The sequence below is a fragment of the Bombus pyrosoma genome, linkage group LG13, assembly GCF_014825855.1.
Source record: "Bombus pyrosoma isolate SC7728 linkage group LG13, ASM1482585v1, whole genome shotgun sequence".
Taxonomy (NCBI): domain Eukaryota; kingdom Metazoa; phylum Arthropoda; class Insecta; order Hymenoptera; family Apidae; genus Bombus; species Bombus pyrosoma.
In genome coordinates, this window is record NC_057782.1 from 2,702,013 (window position 1) to 2,728,394 (window position 26,382).

At 30.8% G+C, this 26,382-nt stretch overlaps 1 protein-coding gene across 5 annotated transcripts in view; it reads right to left on the reverse strand.

Annotated features, from left to right (window-relative positions):
- Positions 1-342: 342 nt before the first annotated feature.
- LOC122574515 overlaps positions 343-26,382 on the reverse strand; it is a 130,179-nt gene continuing 104,139 nt past the window's right edge. For 2 of the 5 annotated variants that reach the window (XR_006319080.1, XR_006319079.1), the window contains 2 exons: positions 22,995-23,087; positions 343-402 (listed from right to left, as the gene is read on the reverse strand). The gene's annotated coding sequence lies outside the window, so the exon portion shown is untranslated. Of the gene's footprint in view, positions 403-22,994; positions 23,088-23,532; positions 23,677-26,382 lie in introns of all 5 variants that reach the window. The other 3 variants (XR_006319078.1, XR_006319077.1, XR_006319081.1) reach the window with 3 other exon arrangements.

Below are 26,382 nucleotides of genomic sequence, written 5' to 3' on the forward strand. Positions count from 1 at the left end.
TAGCATATTCTTATCTCTAGTCGCTATAACTAATTACTATAAACTCTTGCCACTTATGGCTACACCTTATGTCCTTTGGTCTCTTTCCTCCTTGCTGCGCTACCTTCCTGTCCTTCTACCCCGTCTTGTATTGCCTTTGCCCTTCTTTTCTCTATTATTGCTCTTAAGTCCCTTAGTTCTTCCCCAGTCTCATTCAATGTCTTTTCCATGTCCTTTGCTCCTCCTGTTATTTCACATTCCTCTATTACATGTCTCAGGTCCTCTTCTTCCCTTCCACATAGTCTGCACCTTTTTTCTCCCTCTTCTTTCCAATGTTCCTTCGCTTTGGTCCCGTTTCCACACCTGAACCTTGCTATCATTTTCCTGTCCTTCCACTTCATCCTCCCTTCCAGGTACTCGAAGCTAATATTAAATTTAAAATAATATTATAATAGTCAGCGGGTGAGAAAGCGATAGAGAGGAAGAGGCAGGGTAAGACATTGTAGGATCTGCTAAAAGTCTATTTCTGATCTTATTTCTGATATTATCTGCTAATCAATGGCGTTCTATTTCCTCTATGTATGTATGTGTGCACCATTATTGTAATTCCTAATTAACGTAGCTTCCATACCTCAAATAATATACTTTTTACTTTTTACTTGTTGAAGAAAATATTTATTGTTAGAAGCCGATGAGTGCCTATGGGTATCTCAGAAAACATTTTATATAAACTGCTATGCTTATAATATTACTTATGTGTATACATACATACATATACATATATACACGTATATATTATATACATTATATGTATACACCACCATAAGCCTAAATTCATAATATAAGTGAAATCAAGAAGCTTTTGTGCGTCAAAATAAAATGAAAACTAAGAATAACAAACTGATGGTCTATATGGCGCATAATATCAAAATTGAATAGGAGGATGTACTAAAATTTCCATAGAAGATATAATGGTCTCTACATATACTCACATATAACCGTGTCTTATATTTGATTACATTTTTATATAGTAATACATATTGTTTTCACATAATATTTTTTGGCGGATGAACAGAAAAGGACTTATGTTAAGAGATATTTTTCTAACTTGAAAGAATTTGACTAGAGCGGAGCAAAACAAATTACAGGGAAATTCTATATGCAACATAACTGTATAACAAATGAGAGAATTACATCGAGAACTTATCGTAACTCTTTGTGTTACCTGAAGAGTTTGTAATTAAGCAATAACTCATTTAATAGGTTGAATGTGCTTGCAATGAAACGACAATATGGGTATGCAAGTGCGTCCGTTTTATCTGTATGCAATTAAATATCTCGAAAAATATATAAAATACGACAAAATGGTTCAGATAATAGCTGTAGGGCATCGAGAGGAGGGGGGGAGTATAGTGCTAGTATTTGTATGACCTTGAAATGGCATACATCCTATGAAACATTCTATAAATACAAGGTTCAAATTTTCAAGCGGATGTCTATATTTTTTATTACATATTTTTTACCAAGCATTGATTATGGAAGGTAGACATTTTTAAAACACTACGTAAATTTGTATTTTGAATAAAACACTATCGAAATATGAAGCATTTTTTAACAAAATTGTCGCATTAGCGTTATCTAATTTATTGGGTTGGCAATTAAATGATTGCGAATTTTTTCATGAGATGGTATTGACAAAATCCGCAATCACTTAGTTGCCAACTCAATACATCGAGGTTCCTCAGTCGGACTTTATATTGATCACGATGACATCAAAAAGTGTCGACTTTGTGTGTGATAAGATAGACACGTGATATGTCTTTTTTCATCTCCTCAATACAAAATTCAAAAATTATTCTCTGCTAATCTTTTCTATGTTAATGTCTTATTATAATGTCTATTTAATTGCTACAAATTAATCAGTTTTATAAGTTATTACTTTGACATTTACAGCATTATAATGTAAATATTTCCGGAATTAGCATACTATTGCGTATACATCAGGTATCATAGTTGAATTACTATAGTTGATAGTTGATGCTATATAGTATCATTCTGTCAGACGAATATCGACATATCCTGCATTAGACAAAGTACAAAGTAGACAGTATCGGAAAAATAATCTAATTATGTAAATGCTAAACGCAATCTGGATGCCAAGCATGTACTTTACAACGATCCTTGTAAAAAATATTCATCTTAATGACAAAAAATACATATATTCATGGCAAAATAATATTTGTATTGAAACTATTACGAAAATGGTACTTTAAATTATTTATATTTTTATCATGTTCAAGTGATTGCGTTTATGCTTGCGTTTTCTATGACAAAGTGATTGCGTTTCAAAAGTTAAATAATCTTTACTAATACTAAATATTTGCTGTTACATTAAGTAGCCGAATAAAAAGGGAAGTGCACACGTTAAAGGAAATTTAATTCAATATTTAGTAAAATATGAAGTACTATTTTGCATGTTAAAATTATTGAAAAAAGCAATTAAATTACCGTTTTAAGAAAGTGAAATAACCGTTTTACAAATCTCCTTGTATATTCTTTTAGTTACAGGTATTCATGATAGAAAGAAGGAAAACTTCTAGAATCTATTTATAATGATAACATTTCTTTGTAACTTATGCAATAAACTATTATACAAAGCATGCTGATTGACCAGATAACATGTAATAAAAAAAAACACATAAATGACTAAAGCAATCTTACTCCCAATAAATTTTACAATTAGCAAGGCTTTTTTGTTATATTAGAAAAAACGAATTAAAATTAATAAAGAAGGAAATACTAATTGCTTCGTGTATCGAGTTTTACAATTTGACGATGATCAGGAAAAAGGTCGTTAGTATCAAAACGATGCTGTAATCGAAAGAAGCTGGACGGACGAGAAAAATAGCGAAGATGGGAGAGAAGAGGATAAGGAGAGAAAGGTTGAAAGAAGAGCCATAAAGACTGATGGTAAGAGGAAGAAGAGCAGTTGTAGAAAGTTCGAGGTAAAGCTTCTACAGAGACCGAAGCGTCAGACTCGTAATAAGAGCTGGCAGAAGTTAACTGAACCGTGAAGCCGCGCTTGAAGAGGGCCATGTAGCTGAGAGTTCTAGGAACATCGTGTCCTCTCCGAGAAGTTCATGCTCGGCTCCTTTGTATTGCATTTCTTTTCCTTTCTCTCTGGAATATACTTCTTTCCTCCTTCCCTTTTTTCTCTTTTTTAATGCCAAACTCTCTTGACTTTCCTTATTTCGCCATCTGTCTCTAGTCTTTTTTAGAACCTGGTCCTTCCGTTCCAATGGCATTAGATAATTAAAATATTTGTTGTGGCATGACATTACAGTATTAATTCACGAAACATTCAACATTGAGTGTATGCATATTCCTTTTTTAAGTAACATATATAAATAAAAAAAAAAAAAAAAATGAAGGAAATGGTTTCCATTTAAAAATGTACTAAGAAAAAAATAATTTTCTCAGGTTAATAATAATATACAGATAAATCTGTATATGATGAGCACGAGCTGTAATCATATAATAGAATATCACTCAAATGAATTTATATTACTAAAAATAAAAACATTGAACTTTTTGAGTGAAGAAATTTTTAATGAATCCGGCGAAGGTAATTCTCTAATGATTATGAGGTAAAAATGGAAGAATACTTGACTCAAATCATGAATCCGAGATTTATGTAATCAAATAAAACTTTGACACTAAATTAATATGAGTTCGCAAGGATCTTATTTTTAGTAATAAGAATAACATTATATACATAATATCGTTACATTCAATTACTTAACGATACATGATTAAGTAAATTATTTTCTCCATCATAGTCCATTTTTAAGTAAAAACCATCTTTTTTAAGCTTTTTTACTTCATGCATTTAATTTTTTTAGTCTTTAATTACTCTTTAGTCCTTAATTGTCATTCAACCATATACAAAGAACCTCATTGTATTGATTTGTTGATTGTATTGATAGAAATATTTTTTCAGGTTTCAACTAACCAAACAATTAGTTCTAAGAAAGAGTTTTTCCAATTATATTATATCGTCACCGGAAATGAGCGTGTGTTCCAAACTTCAGTTTTCTAGCTGTTCGAACAGCGAGTATTTCTCTCATAAAATTCCAGCCAGCAGACAAACAAACAGAAAAATAAGCTAAATAAAAACCATTAGTAAGAAAAGAATTTTTAATGCATCTGTGTTAACGATTTTTAACGCTATTTGTGCTAACAATTATTTTTGTGCGTGCGTGTGTGTGTGTGATCTCAGATTTGAGTACGGAATTTGGAATATTGAAATTTTTAATTCATTTTTAGTTTCTGCAACTTGGAACTTTCGTAATAAAAAATCGATAATATTTTTTAGAATTAATATAAATAGAATATTGTTTCTTTGAATAAATATATTTCTCTTAGCTATGAAAAGAAAATAGTATTTATACTCTTGTTAATCTTTAGAACTTCTTTCTTCGTTTATTATAGCGGATGGTATAGCGAATAGTATAAACGGATTTGCATAACACGATATTTTTTCGTTAATTACCATGTTCTACAGAGGATATCCGCATATATTTTATTACTTCATTCACAATCTAATTGAAAGCTTCCAAAATTTCAGCATTTAAATATTCTAATTGAATGTTTAATTGTAAAAAATCTTAAGAATAAAATATATAATGCTAATCATTGAAGACAATACAAATATAAAATATAAAATAACATAAGAGAATGATTTCATACATAAAATTATCGAGTAACCTAAGAAACTACAAGTCTGTGGTGGCGACAAAAATACAGACATGCGTAGTTTAAGGATGTTATTCGTTATTTCTCATTGGTATATTTATTATTATTTATTATTATTATTATTTATTTTAGTCCGTGCCTCTCGGCTTTGGACGAACTTTCGATTTTACAAAACATTTCTTTTATTGCACTTAGCATATTCTTACCTCTAATCTAAAGCTAATGCCTACAATCTATTGCAACTTATGCCTACAAACTATTGCAACTTATGACTACACATTATTGCCACTTTGGTCTTTTTGCCTCCTTGCTGTGCTACCTTCTTGTCATTCCTCTCCGTCTTGTATCGCCCTTGCCCTTCTCTTCTCTATTATCGCTTTTAATTCCATTAGTCTTTCCCCAGTCTCATTCAATATTTTTTCCATGTCCTTTGCTCCTCCTGTTATTTCACATTCTTCTATTACATGTCTCAGGTCCTCTTCTTCCCTTCCACATAATCTGCACCTTTTTTCTCCCTCCTCTTTCCAATGTTTCTTCGCTTTGGTCTCGTTTCCACACCTGAATCTGGCTATAATTTTCCTGTCCTTCCACTTCATCCTCCCTTCCAAGTACTTTGGCATCTCATCTTTGGTTATGTTCCTGTAGTATCTGTTGTATTTGGATTCCCTTATCCTTTCCCTCCTCTCTTCTGTTTCTCTCTTCCTTCTTTCTTCTACAATTTGGTCTCCTGTCCAACTTTCTTGCACTCCTCCTGCTTCCCTCTGTGTCCCTCCGCGTCTCTCACCTCTTCTAGTTCCTTCTTTCTCTTTCTTGCTCTTTTCCCTTCCTGGTCATTTCCCCAGTTTCTCTCTCTTCATTGGTATATTTATATGATCCGAATTTTGTTACCCACTCTTCGATTTTCTTATTTATAAACACAAATATTTTATCTTTCTGTCATATATCGTACACTACGTCACAAAATTGAAGGGTCACTAAATTTTAACTGAAACAATGCCGATATATTTAAATTAGTTTAACTTTACGAAAAAAATTCTACAACAATCTACCTGCACTCATTTTAAAGCACGAAACATCTATTTTGACACCCTTGAACATAATTCTTTCAAAGATCTCTTTTTCTCGCAAAACGGAGTGGAAAACTAATATTAATACTAAAAAAAACTAATATTAATAGAAGTTAATATTTTTTCTTATTTTACCAAATGTCCCACTGGACAAATTGTAAATTACAATAAATAATATAAAAAAAAAACTATTTTTCCTTTCAAATTTTTCCTATTCAAAGGACTCTACAAAGTTTAAAAAATCTTTTCGGCATTCGTTTTAAAAAGACTTTGTAATGGAAAGTCTCTGCTCCATAGCGACCCTTAAAAAGTTAACGTATGATATTTTTGCAATTTAATCGCACTTCACATGAAAAGTATACCGTTGGCATTAGAATAACCCAAGATATATGACGAGAAGGTTGCACAGTTGATCTTGTAGTCTTGTAGTTGTTGATAATCTTAATCTGATTCGGAACGATATTTAGAACAAAATAAGCGACTTTGAAACAATTTTTCTTCGCTGCTTCATAAACAAAGTATCGATTAAACGAAAGCACATAACTCTTTTTTACATTTTGCTTTATATCTTAAAAACTATTTATCATACGTGAAAAAGTTACAGTAGAAAGTGCTGGTCAATAAAAGTTATCTTTGAATTGAGCCCTATTTCGTTACGATAAACACAATTGATTAGGTTACAAATTAGTAAATAGTGCGAAAAAGTGCGTTTTTTTCAAATCGTTTGTAACATTAGTTAAAGTTATCGTAGAATATCGAGGCTCTGTGATAACAAAGTACTAATCATACAAAAATAGTAAGACAAGTCTCGAATCGATCAGTTTCTTAGTTTTTGCACAATCAATTTGTACACTAGCGAAATGGAAAATATGAAATTTTCAATAAAAATGTATGAGCTTATTTCAGTTTATTCCGTACGCTTTCTGAAGGACTTATATTTTGAAATTAAAGTGAAAAAAATGTTTCATTCAAACGCTTGGTCAAAATAAAGGGATAATCAGTTTTGCTTAGTTGCAAAATGAAATAACTTTCGTATTTCTTATCCTACTGTAGCGGAACTTACTTTTATCGACTTCTCGGATCATTTCACGCAATTTAAAGGAAAAAACGTTTCTCTAACACCAATTGGCTGCAAGATAATTCCTTTTTTCAAAAATCACAGATGCTAAACTATTAAACATTAACAGATGTGATAAGTGTTGTTTTACAATTTATCGTTTGTGTTGTAAAAGAATTTTTCGTATTGATCGAATGCCCATAAAGAATAGAAAAACGTTTACAAAGTTGCTCCATTTTCGCAGCGAGCGGTCAAAGGGGTCCAGCGCAGTGGGCAATTCCATTGAAAGTTCCGCGCGCAGTATCTGACTCGATCGCACGAAAACTGTATCTGGCGGAAAAAATGACATTAACTCCACAGACAAATTCAGTTTTTAATTCTGAGTTACTCGAAAAAGAAAACGGTTGGTAATATCCATTTTCTTGTTTAGCGTTATTTTTAAACGCTGGAAATAAACACCGAGCATTATGTATCTTTTCACTTCACTACTCGTTATTACCTAATCAATGGTTAAATCTTGAAAAACCTTCCTCCAAAAGCGATACGGCTAATGACAATATTATACAATGCAATATTAAGAATCCAATACTTTTCTAAAAAATGGAAACTAGCACAGATCATAATGTTACCTAAACCAGACAAAGACCCACACCAAACTGCATTTTACAGACCAATATCGCTATTTCCGGTGTTTTCCAAAATACTAGAGAAAATAATATACGTCCGCCTAAAACGAATAATAGAGAAGGAAAAATTAATACCAGATCACCAATTTGGATTCAGAAACAAACACTCCACGATAGAGCAAATGCACAGGCTCATTAATGAAATAATACTAGCAGTAGGAAACAAACAATACTGTACAGCCCTCTTTATGGACATCAAGAAAGCATTTGACAAAATAAACCTGCTACAAACAATAAGAAAACAATTCCCGGAGCAAATATACCAATTAATAAAATCCTACTTAAGCAGCAGAACCTTCGTAATAAAAATTAAGGACACATACTCTGAAGTTAAAGACATCAAGGCAGGGGTTCCGCAAGGAAGCGTCTTAGGACCAATACTATACACACTATACACGGCCAACATACCAACAACTACCAATAGCAAAATACTGACATTCGCGGACGACACAGCTGTACTAGTGCACACTAACCCAGAAACAGCAGTCACATTACTACAAGAACATATCATAAAAATACAAAAGTGACTGCAAGTTAAACAAATAAAAGCAAACCCCAACAAATGCAACCATATTACATTCACACTGCGAATACAGATCCCACCAAACATCCTACTGAACGGCACGCACATAATATAAACAAGGCAAGTCAAATACCTAGGACTCCACATAGATACACAACTCACATGGAAACAGCATATTAAATCAATAATAGACAAAATACAGACAACAAGGAGACAAATGCATTGGCTAACAAGTCGAAAATCCAAATTAAGCATAGAAAATAAATTAAAAATATACAAAACGATCATAAAACCAATCTGAACGTACGGAATACCACTATGGGGGACAGCAGCAATGAGCCATATAAACAAAATAGAGACAATACAAGCTAAAATTCTTAGAACAATAGTAAACGTCCCATGGCACGTTAGAAACGAGAACATACGGAAGGTCCTGGGAATACCAATAGGAGGAGATTAGCAGATACGCGGAAAAATACAAGGAAAGAATAGCAACATACCCGAACCGACTGACTGCGGAAACGGTCAACGCATCAAATGTAGAAAGAAGACTGAAAAGGAAACACACAGCAGATCTTACAAAGGATATAACTTATGAAACACGAAGATGGTATCCCGCTGGGGTTAGCCACCTACATGATAATCAAACAGCTAAAAAATTCTATCAAATTGGACAAATTGTGAATGTAAAGAATTAAATAAAAAAAAAAAACTACTCGTTATTGTAAAAAAAACATTTATTGTCGGAAAGTCATATTGCCGTGAATAATAAGTTGAACCTTCAATGTTGTTATTTATATCTACTGCTACTTTTAAATTAAATTTCGTCTTTAAATAATCACGTTATACAAACTTACATCTTTCAAATGTTTTCTCCGTTTAATACATCAACAAAATAATCTTATACGCTTAATGTCATTTAAACTTAAATTATTAAGAACATAATTTTTAGTTTTTCGATTGTATTATATTCTTATTTTTATGTGAGTCTTATAGGTACTTACCTTTGATGAACTTTTAAATATTTAAAAACTTGAAAATTAAATTCCGCGAAGAAAACGTATAGAAAGTATTACAGATATAAGAGAGAATAATAATATATAAATGACATATATATAATAAGAGAAAAATGACACAAAACGCGGTTTGTTTATCTTACACTTACGGAATATTTTAAACATTAACCTCTGAAATAAATTGAACTAAATAATGTAATAAACTTATCATTCATGGACTTTGCAGTAATAAATTTACTTTTTAACAATAACGATAAGTGAAAAAAAAACGAAAAGACTTTGTTACTTATTTTCAGTTTTTCAATAACGTTGAACAAGAAAATAGTTGTTTCTATTTGTTTTCGTTTTTTAAGTTGCACGAAATTAAAAAAAAATTTGTTTCCTAAATGCTATAAATATCCAGTTAAAGTCATTTTTGCCGTCAGATATTACAGTTTTCGCGCGATCGAGACAGGAACAGGGCGCGGAACTCTCAATGGTCTCGCCAACTGCGCTGGAGCCTTCTGACTGCCCGCTGCGAAAATGGAACAACTCTGTAAACGCTTTTTTGTTCTTTATGGACATCAAAATCAATACGAAAAAAAAATTCACAGACGCCTGTCGCATTTCTCAATGTTTGATAGTTTACCGTTGACAATTTTTTGGCGAACAAGACTTATCTTGGAGGCAGTTAGTTTTAGAGAAACGTCTTTTTTTTTAAATTACCAGTATAGATCCCGGAAATCGATAGAAACAAGTTCCATTGCGGTAGCACGATAAATGCGGAAGTTATTGCATTTTACAACTAAGCAAAACTGATTATCGCTGTATTTTGGCCAAGTGTTTGAATGAAACAATTTTTTTCACTTGAATTTCAAAATATAGGTCTTTCAGAAAGCGTACAGGCTTGGAGGATAAACTGAGATAAACTCATACATTTTTATGGGAAATTTCAAATTTTCCATTTCGCTAGTCGACAAATTGATTGTGCAAACACTAAGAAACTGATCGACTCGAGACTTGACATACTATTTCAATATGATTAGTACTTCGTTATCACAAAGCCTCGATATTCTACGATAACTTTAGCTAACGTTACAAACGATTAAAAGAAACGCACTTTTTCGCACTATTTACTAATTTGCAACCTAATCAATTCTGTTTATCGTAACGTAATAAGGCTCATTTCAAAGATAATTTTTATTCTGCTGTAACTTTTTCACATACGATAAATAGTTTTTAATATTTAAAGCAAAATGTAAAAAAAGTTATGTGTTTTCGTTTAATCGATAGTGTGTTTATGAAACAGCGGAGAAAAATTGTTTCAAAGTTGCTTATTTTGCTTTAAATATCGTTTCGAATCAAATTTTGCAAAACCGTTTCTATTACCTAGTTGTTGCTGAAATCATATTTTTGAGCTTAATTCGGCTATTATCCTCGTATGTGTGTGTATGTGTGTTTATTGTAATTTCTTTGATTGAAATTTCATAGCAGCGGCAATTTAATTCATCAAATAAGATCTGGTTTTTCGTCGAGTCATTCATTACGGCTGACATTAAATAACATGAAATTTATCGCTTCATCGGCAAAATTCATTATGTTTTGTCTAAAAACATTGAAATAGCTGCACATGAATTATTTAGTAACTATGAATGACAATTATCATGACATTGTAATGGATAAGTAATAAAACGTGTTAATAAGATTTTTCGTTAAAATAAAAAATTTCTCAGTTTTCTAGGACTTTCAAAATGTGAGTTAAAAGCAACTATTCTTTTCACTTAGTAAAATAAAAAATATTCTAGTACCTTGAACTTTAATCCGCAGATTTCAATTTTTATTTAAAAAATATTCGTGTTATACAATGGCTGTAAATTTTATCGGGAATTAATATAATTTTTCCAAATTAAATTGATGTAGTAAATAATTTACCCTTATTCTTTATGCTTCTATTATATAAATATTATCGATTTTTCAGTTACTGATTAACGAAGCAATAAATAATTAATGAAGTAAATCAATGAGTAACGCGATAGATATTCTAGAATAATTATATTATGTGTACTACCTAACAGGAAAAACTATACTCATTTGACAAAGATTAATTTAACGAGGAACAACTTTAACAAAAATTGTTTTTATGGAATTATGTCATATTGTGAATCTCGTCTCTGATTACTAGAATACGTTATTATTAAAACATTGAAAAATTTGACAAGGGGATCGTTTCTGTTATAAGCCTCTCAAACGTTGTATATATGCGATAGATATTTATTAATTTAACGATGAATGTATAAAATATTTTGTACAATATTTTCTACATTTATCGTCTTATTTAACTGAAAATTTCTGTACCACACTGCTCAGTGAACCGTAGCAGAGAATAATCTCTTTAAAGTTATAAGTTTGCAAAAAATTGAAAATTTATTGACGTCAGCATGCCACGAAAGTTAAAAATTATACCTACTTATCATGAATCATTGTATATGTATAAAAAAAAGATTATTGTAGCCTTTCATACTTTAAAACAATCGAATACGTTAGAAAGTGTTCATAGAAATTTAATTAGAAGAGCAGAACTATGAGTTCGGCAGAATGGGCAACATTTTCAGCAATTTTTGTAATAATAAACTTTATGATTACTTCATATTATTTCATTATGTATTCCTAATCTTCCGTTACGGCAAAAACAAACTTAAACAGCGATAATATCCACCGAGACAACGATCTACAGTGAGATCCGTTATAACGAGACGCGATAAAGTGCACGCGTACCGAACGAAAATTCAAAGTCGATTTTCTCGAAAACAAAGCCTCAAACGAAAAATTTTTATTCTATATTTTCGACTTCTTTTTTCGCGTAGAATCACCCCCTTTCCGCTTGTACCACCAATTACCAACCACCCTGTATATTACCCATTCATAAGTGTTCGATCAGTCGTGGTTGATGTATAACTGAATTTTTTAATTTCACCATTTGTATACAAATTACTGTTAAATTAATATAATTAAGAACAGCTGTTACCAATGAAACAAGTAGACTGTAAATTTCAGTTACTCGTCCGAAGACGTAACAGTAACGTATTTTACTATTTAATTATACTTGCATTAACGATGAAAGATTTTTTATCCAATTTAGAAAAATCTCTTTAATCTTACTTATAATCTAGGTATTAACGAGTTTGAGGACAAAGATTTCGTCAAGTAACAAAATAGTCTCACAAAGTTTAACAATTACGAGTTATTTCGGACAGAATGATATGAAATGGGCGGCATAATTAAGTAATGAAGAGTAACATAATACAATGTGATATCACGACAATATAGTATAAATAAATAAATAAATATTATACAGTCATATAATATAATACAATAATGCAACAAAGTAATATGTACCGTATATGGAGTGCTTTTTAAAAACTTTATGATGATTTCGCACTAAGATCTCAATTACTATCATTGCCATTTACGTTAATAATTAATGGATAAATTGTTCTTTCAATATTAGCTAAATTCCAATATTTTTTATCTACTTGTGTGACGACGAACTCAACACAATTTTTCGCACTTTGAACATTTATACCAGACATTCACGTGCTGCAAGTTTCATCGAAATCGGTTAACGTAGCTGTGAACCGCAAACAGTTAAAAATGATGAAAATCGCATTTTTCCTACGACCTTCGTTCCAAAATCTAGAGATTCTTAACCTAAAGTATAGATAAAAAAGTTATAAAAGTGACCTTTGCGTTTTTCTTCGCGATTCCGACCAATTGCAATGTAAAAAAAAATTTTTGTACGTCATGTAATAAACTAATCCTTCTAATTTCTCAAAAAGACTGAAGTCGCTTGGGATTAGTGGGAGCCACTGTATGTGTGTAGAAAACAGAGACTCGCATGATCTTTGCACGTGGATATTACTTCCGTTGATGAATAATACATTTCGTGACATATGTAGAAACGTGTGAAAAGGTTAACGAGTTCTTACTTCATCGTCACACATTAAAAAATCAATTAATTGTAGCCGTTTCGATCGTCATAGCAACCATTCTATTATCACAAAAAAAGTATCTTTTTTATCCTCATCCTGCGAATGATCATATTAAGTTCTATGGACGTCAGTGGCGGATCCAAAAGTCTTTCACGGGAAGGTAATGTGTAAAAGTACACAAGTACTTTCTTGTGCCTATTTTTACATAATGTGAGATTTGCTCGTAATTTATATTTTAGTAATGTCTCTATCACATTAATATATAATTAATGTGTATTACATATATACCCAAGAATTTTTTCAGAACTTGACGTAATACCTTTATACATTACGATCGTCTCTATCGCCGCTCTCTCAATTCTTCACTGATGGAGGTAAATACGAAAATAGTGTAATTGTAATTGAATTGTAATTGAATATGTAGCATATTGAAATACGCTTATTGTAAATATTCAAAGCACGTGCTTTATTTAGCTGAAACATTTTTTTAATCTCATAGAAAACAAGATTAGATTCAATTCATAAAAAGACAATTTAGTTGATAGACATTGACGTATGCTTAACGTCATCATAATCGAATACATTAATTGATGACGATTTGCTATGTTTTACTCTTGATTTATAAAGAAAATTAAACTATTGTAGCTCGCAATACTTGATATGATTGACTTTAACTTTTGCTATAAAATTTGCTATAATCTTTAATTATAGTGAAAAATGATATAGTGAAAAACAAATGATTCAAGTAAATGTTTTGTTAGTTTTATAGAAGAAACTTGGGCAACAAAAAATTAACACTACTTCCTATTTAAAAAAATGAAGTGTTTTCGTCCTCCTAGCAGTTGTTAAAAAAAATTGATTGTATATTAATAAATAAGTCTTTCTGAACTAGCTAATTTAAAAAAATGTAGGTCGATATGTTTGATGGTTTCTAAGAAAGCAGCTTGTAACACTTTATTTGGGTAATCTGAAATACTTTCAGTTTATTTTTCATCTAAAATTACTCTCTTTGTGGTTGTATCAGCAACTACAAGACATATCTTGCATGAAAGTTCACCTTATTTTGTTTCTGTTCTTCTCTATGTTAAAGTAAAAAATGTGTATTATTATCGTGATAATATAATATACAAGGTCATATCTTCAACTTGAGTTTCTAAAATATTCTATGGAAAGACGTATAGTGTACGAAAATAAGTTTCAAAATGGAAACATAAATATATATACTTTTGATGGCAAAATTTGTCATTGTGTATCTTTGCTTTAAATATTTACAACAGAATTAAAGATTCGATGTACTGTATCGTACTATTCACGAAAGACAATCGTAAAAGTTCCAAGTGTGTAGAATAATAAAAAAATAGTAATGAAAATAATAATAGTAATGATAATAATAAACGAAACAATACTACCGAATAGATTAAATTCCTTTTTCGAGTCTGAAGTACATATTTACTGGATGATCGTAGTGGCAAGTACTTCTCGTCTAGTATATGAAATTGTTTTCGCAAAATATGAATATTGAATATTGTATGAATATTAACAACGCTTCAAAAATTTCCATTCGATACTAAAAAATAGGAGAGTATTTGCTTTTATCCAATAATTTCATTTTATTAAATTTTATGAATTTGTATGGTTTAAGAAATGAAAAAAAGTGCCGATTTCTTTACTTGTTACGCGTTACTTCTGTATTTTTTTAAAAGGTCGTTCATCTGGGAAGAAGTTGCTGCATAATATCGAAATCTGTAGACATTTTTGAAGAAGAAAATATCCTTTGATAGTAAATATATGATGCTTTGCGAGCATGCAGCCATCGTTTGTTATATTTGTCTGATAGTATATGTATAGAATGAGGTACCTGACATTATCATTTTGATTTAGGTACGTCAATATTATCTGTAGCGAAAGATGTTACGTATCAAAGTTGAATGATTTCAAAAAAAGCACATTATGTTTAGTTTTTTTTCTATAAACGAATGTGTAAAAAAACATGTGAATTAAGATATTTCAAATTAGTAATTTTTTCATATAAATGGGTTGATGATTTTTTATAAAAAATGTCAAGTTGCATCGAGACACTCTACTAACAGACTAACAAATTTGGCCTTTATCCGTCATTTACGGTCGGCTTACGAAAAGATGAAAAATAAATCAGAGATCCAAAATAATATCATTTTAAACATTTAATGGAAAAAGGCACTGAGTAAAAACTAATTTTTATTTAAAGGGAAGGTAGTTATCAATAAATCTTAAAGAAATTTCTGAAAAAATGAAATGATTAAAAAATCTGAATTTTTCATGATTTTGATTATGAATAACCATTATGAATGATTAGAATTTTTTTTGGTTACCAGTAATCTTTATCGATGGCGAAAAGTTTGTTTGGTTACCGTTAACCAATATCGACGGCGAAGCATTTTTCTGCTTACATACGACTATTGTTATTAACATTACTGACAATTAATATATTAATACAAATGTTAATGAAAATATTATACTACAATATCTTTTATTTTATTCTTCGTTTCATATATTTTCGTATCGCTGTTTTGCTTAATGAGATATATACAAGTTTCATAATTTCTTTTTTTCATGTTGTCAATGAATATGTACCGATTATTTGTAATGTTAATAACAATCGACAATAGTCGAATGTAACCAGGAAATATTTGTGTCATCAATGCTGGTTATTTGTAATCAAACTAGAATTCCCGCCATCGAGAATGATTACTGATAATTAAAAAAAAATATAATCTTTCATAATGGTTATTCGTAACCAAAATTCTTTAATTAAAGATATTATTTCTTATACCATAACTTTATAAAAAAATACGTGTTATAACAGTTATAACGTCCGCGATAAATTGTCTTGCAATTATATTAAACCCTTCGATAAATATCTTAGAACAGCTACAACCACATAGCTAATACATAGTTAATGTAGCATGTAATCTTTGATTAACTAGTTTAAGCTCTACTTTTAAATCACTACCACCATGCATTATGCATCTATGGTTACGTATCTAGAATTTGTAAATACAACTTTGCAACAGCATCTATCCTTAATAATCGGTCATAACTCATGAGTATAGCGTGGTAAGTACGTATTACACGTACATACATACCATGTAACATATATTTGCATATGAATATGTATTTTGAAGAAGAATGGAATACATGTAGAGTAAATATAAATACATAATTATTACGATATACAGAACAGTTGATCCTATCAACCTTTGTTTCACTGTGTAATTATTCATAAATAATAAATCTGCAATTTTCCTGCCCGAAAACAAATATTTGTTCACTTTCACTGTCTTTTCCTATTTATTTCGCGATGAAATCCAAATTATTCATCTTTAAATGTTTACTTTTATTGCTATTGCTGAGCGATAAATTAATAACAGTGTTTAACCAGACGAAAATATTGAATTGTCCTGTTTTAATACCATACACGGAACAAATAAACATGAAAGCGAAACAAATCTGTATTTAAGTTTTATTTTTCAGTTGTGTTTATAAAAATATAAATCTGTATAAAAATCCACAATGTAATATAAATCATTATTTCCTGTTTTACGATATATTTAAGTGTGAAATTTAAACCACATTGATAATAATGACAATACTATTATTAAGACATAGTATTTTAATTTAGATATATTCTACACGATTTTGTACAATAGAACGTTTGATTTTGTACTTTGGACAAAGCATAAGTTTTTAGAACTTTGTATCATTTAATGACCAGTGCGATTAAACTCGAAATATTTCTCATTTCTTAAGGAATAGAAAATAGTGAAAATTTGGGAGGTGTACCGATATTAACGAGATAATTTAGAAAGTACAGTTTGCATTATATATTCTTGTTTAATTATTAGATATTTTACTTATAATTGATATCATTGGTATACAAATGTTTAGAGAAGTATCGAATGTCAAAATTCTAAATTTGTACTAATAATTAACTAAAAACAAGCATAAAAATTGCTAATTAGTAACTAGTATATGCATAAATAATAGTCTATTGTAAATAATATTGTTAGCAAGGCAGAATAAAAATATTTAAGGAACGAATAATTTATTTCCAATAGAAATTATTTGTACAATCGAATGGTAAAATTTAAGAAGAATGTTGGCGAGAGATTGAAATAATATAAAATTTCAAAGTTTACATTATCCAATCAGAATAAGATCGAGATCTCAGTTAAGGTTATCATTTGCAAGTTAAATTTTTTAACGCGTGCATCAGTTGAAAGGTTAGAAAGCGTGTTTCATGCGTGAAATACTACTTCCTGCTAACATTTCACTAGGTAACCTGAACGTTTACGATAAGGTTACGCTCGTGCATGCATGACGTGACATTAAAATCTCCATATCGACTAAAATATGCAATCTGCTGTTGCACACGTAATCTATCATGCTCGTGAAATAATGAATTAACCATACGTATCGAGTAAAAATTCACGCTGAAAAACTGTTTACTGATTTATTAAATTAGTCATTTTTGCATATTTTCTGAATGAAATTGTGCGCTTCTTTAATTACAAACACTGGTTGGAAAACGGTAATGTGAGACGTGTAAGCAACATAAATACTTGTAAAAGCAAGCAACGTAAATACTATCAAGTACTCGAAGAGCACTTTAAACTTTTTAACTCCTGACTTTTTAACAATAAATACACATATCCACTTCCGGAGCCGGATATCATATAAATATAAATAATTAATATTACAATGACGAAAACATTTTCTATCATAAAATGCTACATGTATGTTTTGTTTTTACAACATTTTACCTAATGTCCCACTTGACAAATTGTAAAATTAAAAATAAACAATAAAAAAGAAAATGTATGTTTTGTTGTTAATATTTTCAACCCTTCTAAAAATATTTTTATTCAGCGATAGTTTTCCCATATAAATATATAGGCTAATAATTTTTTACCAGGAATGTCATGATAGATTGATTAATGTATTAAAAAATGTATAGTTCCATGAAGATAAATGAGGTTGACCTTGTTTGAATCCCAAACAATTCTTTGCGACATATCCACAAAAGGATGGTACGTGACTTTGCAATTATTTCGACAAACAGCATGTATTTTCAAATTTTCTACTTCCGCCTTTCGTTGCCTTAGTAGGAAATATCGTGTTATCAAAAAGCGCCATTCAAATTTACATTAAAGTGAGAAACAAAATACTTGGTCGTGGACGCGCGATTTACAAGGCTTTAGCCCGGACGACGCATATCTACCGACAATTATCGATCATCCGAACTGTCTCTGGACTTGAATATTGTCCCACGCTGTCTGCGGAAAAACCTGTTGAAGGACAAATGCAGATTGGTCGTGTCACGTGTCTGCGGACAATTGTTAGTCAGTGTGGACTTAGCTTTAGACGCGAGCTTCTTGGAAAACGTAATATTATTTCATAGAAGGGCTGCAACAGGTTGCTTCTGAGTCAAGTCAGTCAGACCTGAGTTCCAGTTACACAAAACACCCTGCTTTGTTAATGGAATGGTAATATGGCTTGTTACTGTGGAGCGGTAATAAGACAGTATGACAGTGCCTCACGCTATATCCACCTGTTGAATCCGAATACATAGTTTGTCTACAGAAACGCTTCTTTCATCTAATCGATTCACACCAGCATCATAAATCATGCAGAAACGTCGAGTTTGCACGACATTGTTTACTACGTATACAGGAAACCCAGTTTTAAATCACCTAGCTTCATCAACATTTCTGTGAGATGTAAGAAAAAATGTTACATAAACATAGGTCCGGAGACGCTTTATAGTAAAGTTGTAACAAAAATGTGAAACCTAAATGCAACCGACGAACGTTACCGTAAAAGATGAATCGATGAAGGAGGACACATTGTTAGACTTTTATCTGTGGTAACAGTGAACGCGATTGTGTATCGTACAATGTCCGACAAGAACTAATACGAAGGATTAATGGTGCATTCACTGAACTAAAACAAGATAAGCATGGAATTCACAGAGTGATAAACTCAATTTCCCTACGATGTCAAGCTCGCATTCCAAACGGGGGTGGCGTTTTGAAAGGGAAATATATATCAACGTTGTTTCTATGTAGTAAAGTATAACAATAAAGCATTCGTGGACCTATATTTACGCACCACCTTTTTCTTATTTTTACTCATAGAACATACTGGTGAAGTCTGCTCGTTTACATTTGGGGCATCTTGTATAATCTCATGAATTATTTTTTACGCTTTTGTACATTACGAGTCATAAATGTACGTATCTATAGTACATTGCGAGCTTTAATTTTCATTTTGATTATTTTTTAATTTACATTTTTTATATCGGCGGAATGAAATAAGCCTTAACGCCTTAAAACGAAACAAATAATCGATTTTTTAGTTCGTACGTGACTATCTTATTATAAAACGAAGCGAACAGAAACGTTTGTACACAAAATAAATCTTGTATCAATAAAAAAATGAATTTTGCTATTTTGAATGTTCTGGAATCGAAATATTTATTTGCTTATTGCCATGTGTTTTAAGATTACATTTCTTGGACAATTATCTCTGTTTTTCTCTGTTTTAAATCAATGGTAACGTCGTACTAATTTATGGCTATTAATGGTGAAAATGGATATTGCAATAGGTATAATATTATTTTGTCAATTACTTCGCCTTTTGTTTCTTTTCTCACGAATGCAAACAGCAGATCCTATTAGTGACATTGTTATTTCAGATAGTAAACAACTGCAGTGTTCGATGCTTTCGCCTAGAAACTATGTTTGAAAGGAATTTCTTTCCGACTTGCAGCTAGTTTCTTCAGGGTCTAAAACGCCTAAAAAGGTTTCAGTGCGTTTTTATACCCTGAAGAAGCTAACTGCTAAGCTGGCGAAAAGAAATTCCTTTTGGACACAGCTTTTGCTCCAAATCCTCGAACTGTGTTAACTTACAACGGTGTGAATTGTAGAAAAGTACCTTTTAACATCAAGGATAGAACTTTTATTTAAACGAAAAGTAGTGAGCTCGTTGTAGAAAATAATTCTAATTTTAGGATCCGTATTTCTCTGTAATCTTGTCTGGAAATTTCTAAATCGATTTAATCTTCACCAAGAATTCGATAATAAATAAATGCAGTACCGCTAATAGTATCCGATTTTTGATATGTCATTCTTGAAAATCTTCACTATTTGCCATGATGAAACTTGTCTTCATAATTCTAAATTTCAGAAGCTGTTAGGACAATATTGAAAAACCAACATCAGTCCAAGTCTTTTGGCAAATCTTTTGCCTTTATGTAAATAGAAATACAGTTTTATTTTGCCTTGAAATCATAATTTTTGATTACAATGTACGGAAGCATAAAGATAAGTGATATCTATCAAATAACAACTTTCAATATATTATTTATGATTCTGATCTGAAGTCGATCTGAAACCTTATTTCTATTTGCTTCGCAGTTTTTATTAGATTGTTATTGTTGAAGTAACCGATTTTGTACGTTTACAGTTTTCTTGAAAATATATTGATCAAATTACGATACATCGAAATCAAAGTGTTTTAATACATGATCATAACACGTATAAAAGTTATAACTGTTACATGCGATTAAAATCTTTAATAAATTATTGTTGTCCATCTCTTGGCCTACTTTTGACGTTTGACTAAATTTTTCATCGTACATAATCTACTTCCTATAATGAAACGATAATACAACGATCCTTTTGTGTTTGGCTTTTGTGTTGTAGCTTCAAGGTTTAATAAATATTATTCAACGATAATGTTAATCATCAATTTACAAAATTATGAGATTTACCATTTCATATGCAACTGTCTAATATCGAGTTTATTTTACGGTAAGTACGACGTTTCATTTTCTATAATTTGAACTTCCACTGTACAAATAGTTTGAATATCTCAAAAATGTATAGCTCTGCCTATCAAACAATTAAAGTCTAAATTAGTCGAAACGAATTTATGTAAATGATTTCGATAAAATTCATGGAAAGGAAAGAAAGTGTTATAACACAAGTATTTTTGAGAATTTGAATTACTTTCTTGGTCGACTTGAAATTGTCAAGTTAAAATAACTGTCTGTGCAATAAAACTTGTTCTACCGATTCTTCTGCCACTTCGTCTAACCGATAATGTTATCGTTATGGTTGGTGAATTAATACGCAATTATAAATAGGATAATCGTAATTAATTAACTGACCAAACCCTAGAACAATATCTTTGTTTCCGGTCGAGTTTAGTACACAAACAATTTGTTATGTACGATACAAAAAAAGCTAAATAATTTCGCACCGGACAATAAAATGTTTAATTAAATTCTAGAATTATACATCTTGCGCAAAACTGAAAGAGGAAACGATAAGACAAGATTAGAAATGGCATTAGTATTCGCACTGTACTCATGACCGATGCTCTAAAACATGTCCATCGATTATTCAAAGCACATTGACATTCAGAATAGACCAGGCTGTACAGCTATAATGACTGGCAGTTGAATGTTATATCATTAATCACATCGTACTACAATGATAGATCGAGGCAAACCACTTGCAATTCCATGAAAAATCCCATTCTTTATCTTTAGAAGCCTAATTCAACAGTAACACACCACTAAGCACATACCTTCTCAACCGCATTATTTATTGGCACGCACGATATTTATTATAATTCCTCTTTATTTAACGATAAAATACCGAAAAACGATGTATTAAAGGCTAACTAATTGTAGATGCCCATTTTACTAATACGATATTTGTACCTTTTATTTCACTGAAAGATGTGTACTTTCTAGATAAATTTTAAACACCGAACTAATTGTCTGTTCGATGTTTTATAATTCAATAGAAATCGAAATTAGGAAACACAAAAATAAATCCAATTTTATACAACGGTATCGAGTATATTAGAGATATTCTAATAAATTGATTTCTACGATAAAGAGAATATTTTAAGTAGTATATGGTGCGCAACAGCCTAATTCCGTGCAATTTAAGTACACGACGATATAACTTTCTCGTGGAAACGAACGAATTTCACTATTCAAATTAAAATATTTTGTCATACGTACGTTTAAAAATTTTCTGCATTCTTTAAATGAAGTTGTTACAAAATCCACATTAAACACAAAATAAAACTTGCTAATAAAAATATATTTAATTTCAAAGAAAATGTTGAAGGAGGAACGAGGTAGAAACTTAAGAAAACAATTTCACACAGAGATCCTTCTGTTCATTTAGGATACACATAAGCTCACACTTGAATTATTTTAATTGCAAGAGTGCCTGTGGTATCCAATGCATTCTTTAAATATTAGTAATTTGTAATTGTTTAATTATAAGACATATTTTCGTTCTTATATCAGAAAGTATCATGAATCTTATCTTAATACTAATATGGGAACTTATATCATAGACGAAATGCCTATATGTATACAGGGTGTTAAAAAAGAAGCCTGGGACTGGAAAGGCTTATAGTGCTTATCGAAGAAAGTAAAAAATGTCTTGTCAACACAGATCCTTTCGACGTAAAGTCAACCTCTTTATTTATTATCATATAATAGCACAAGTCCATTGGCGATTAAAAAAAATTCCTGCCATTAGAAAAATTATTCGGAATAAAAGTAGATAGCCATGACGTTAAATCTTCAACGATGTCTATTATTGAAATTAATATTCTTTGGAATACGCAAATATTCCTCTTCTACAAAAGACTCACTACTTCGAGAGAAATAGAAGGGAAGATTACTTTTAATATTTATTGTCAATTTTGTCAAACAGTTTCTCAAACAGGCTTGGATACCAAAGAAGATAAGAAATTAATTACATTTTGTAAACAAAAATAATACCAATATGCGCGAAACTAAATGGTATATATTACCACTCAAAATCACTCAAATATTTTGATAAATTTATGATAGAACACGTATACTTACAACCCTTAAATATGTCGAATCAGCACACACACTATTTATTGAAACCTTTAGCAATATGTAGAGTGTCCCAGGCAACTGGAACAAGCTGTAGCTCTGAAACGATGGAAAAGAAGAAAATGTATTAGACAAAATTAGATGAAATTACAGAAACAATGTTTTTAAGATTTCAGAAAGAATCTAAATCTTTTATATACTAATCAATACCCTTTTTAGTTCTTTATATAAAATCATTAGGGTACTTGTATCTGAAAATGCTTAGTGTCAATTAATTTCATCAGCGATATATGAAAGACAAAGGGAAAATATGTAAATGCAAGAGTTTTGCATTGTCCTTCCCGATTTTTCATACGATAGGAGAGTTTTGCTAAATTAAAGTCAAAATATCTTTTAAACTAGTTAATCTACGATCTAAGTGCCTCGATACCGTTTTATACAGAACCAATTGGTGTATGACAAAATGTATAGTTTTATTTCGAGAAATAAGGAAGATCTTAAAATATTCGAAACACCATCATTTCATTTCAGATCAGACACTTACGTTGCATCACACATCATTCGAAAGCTTTTAATTTCGCCTAGTAATATTCTTTTCTACCTTCTGTCGTTTCAAGAGTATAGTTTGTCCCAGAGCCAAACACAACGTAGACACAAGAACACCGCTTCACGTCTTGCCTTGTCTTTCCTATGTTAAATTTAATAAATGAAAGTTAAAATATCTTCAGTTTAGTTTGAAAGATAGTTTTTCGATACAAATAAATCAATAGAATCTTTTATAGGAAACGCCGACGAGGATCGATTAACGTATTAAAACATATATGGCTCCTATGGATTGCTGACCTAAAAATCTTCCCCACTGTTTTTTTTATTTTTTATTTAATTCTTTACATTCACAATTTGTCCAATTTGGACATTTGGTAGAATTTTTTAGCTGTTTGATTATCATGTGGGTGGCTACCCCTAGCGGGATCCCCACTGTTTGATCTGCAAAAAAATGTCCATCTTCAAACCAAGCAACTTTTGTTAAAACATTTTTTTGATAACTTTCTGTTGAGGTTATCTGATAGAGGAACGCGTGGATGAATTTGTAATAGAAATATATATATTGAAGTAAATATAAGTATAAGTGTATGCTGATCCAGATCCTCACTCTAGCAGTGTTACATACAATAAAATATGATATGGAGCACATTGATACATTTATATGTAGCAAAGGTCATTATTAAAAAATTAACCTTGGCGTGTAACTCTATCTGAAGGTTACACGGAAACAGTAATAAAAATCTGCTTATAGCTCATTTGTTTCTAGACCTTGTAATCCAAAAACAACATTCATATTCAAGGACACAATAATTTGGGCCTTTCCCTTTGTCATTTTTTGCTTCATTCTATTTTCTTGCATAGAAAGAAGACTAAAAAGGAAACACCCAGCTGATCTCACAAAGGATATAACCTAAAAAACACGAAGATGGTACCCCGCTGGGGGTAACCATCCACATGCTATTCAATCATATGTTATAACATTTTACCTAATGTCCCACTGGACAAATTGTAAAATAAAAATAAACATTATATTAATAATAATAATAAAAAAAAAAAAACTTTCATCCCTTGTGAAATATTCTACCGTTTCCTGTTAAACGAATGTATACTATTGATAAACTTAGCATTGAAAAATCTTTTTTATCCGTTAATATTCATAGTTTGGAAAATTTGTCAACCAGAAGATAAACAGGTTACCAATGAGAAAATAATTTTATAAGCTTCAATAATTACGAATGCCAATTTTGTTATCACACATTAACTTCTAAAAATGAATTTTATCGCGTTACAATACTCTACTATACACAAGTGTAACAATGCCAGAAAAGCAGAATCGTTGCAAATATTTTACGATTAAATTATGTCGCTCGGAAGAGAATAAGTGCCTGAACATTTCCGAGCAACAACATAAATTAGGGATGAGACATTCGAAACTTCAAAACCCTTGGAACCCTTTGAAATTTAAGAAGTACCAGGTTCTTGGAATCCGAAACTTTATGCTACTTTTGTATTTCGAAATCCTCAAAACCAGGTAAATTATAATTTGTATAAATAACTTACAGAAAATATTGTAACGATACGAATTTATTTTTGAAAACAATTTATTAAGAATTTAGTTCCTGATAAAATAGCTGGATACTTATCGGAAAAGAAAGAAGAAACACAAGCAATCAGACTGTCACCAATTTCGTGTTTCGAGATAATCGAAACTCCCCAGACTTTACAAAGTAAAAATCAAGTTTCAATTTTATGGTACAAATGCAAGGAGTTCCCATGTGTTCCTTTCTTCCTATCGTGAATAGGAAAGAAAAGAGAAGATAATGGACAATTATGAGATTATAAGTTTAGTATTAGTTTAGTTTTTATTCGCCAAGTAAGGTTACATTTAGAAACAGACATACATGGAAAGTTAGCAGTGCGTGAAACGATAAGTTGTTCACGTTATTAAAAATAACAGGCTTCAATCTCTATGTTCGTATATAGCAATGTCATTTTCGATTGCAAAACTCTAATGTCAAAGCTCCGCAACGTACAGTCACGAACAAAAGTATTGACACACTTTCATTTTAATTATATACATATATATATCTACTTATACTTTATACTATTAGTCATTTTCATCTTTTTTCGCGTGAAAATCGCTTAATTACTCTTCTAATGGCGAAACGCCGTCCAATTATATTCCCAATCGTGGAATACGAATATTTTTGTTTAAATAAATTTATTATTATTTTTCGTTCAGCAACAGTCGTTTCTTGAATTCCGCAACTCATTTCGTACTCTTTAATATTTTCTTTTGAAAATAGATGTCTGAATAAAGGCAAATGTATATCATTGACAATCACAGACAAATGAAAATCCCTAAGGAATTTCTAGGACAAAGCAAGATTTTTTAAGCGTATCAATATTTTTGTTTCGATGAAAACAGCTGTTATTGCATATTTTATTTCTACTTTGTTACGTAAACAATTAAAACGCAATATTTATAATCCTTTAAAAATATAAACTCTGTAATTACTATTTATATAAAAATTAACCGAATACTATATTTTTTATTTGATTTATTTGTAGCTATATAATTAATATCTAGTTGCCCTAATACTTTTGTTCATAACTGTATGTATATCTAAAGTGCCTCCTATGTAATCCCATTAGTTGTCTCCATAGAAAATGATTTGCGTGGGCTAAGCCATAGATACGTTTCCACGCTATTAACACGCTATACCTCACGTATCAAAAGAGATACTGTTCTTTATTACACCTTTCCGACGTCTTAATTGCCGAGTTGCAGGAAAGCGGTTACAGTATCCAATTAGCACTCGGCATCGGACTAGATTCGTTTGATTTT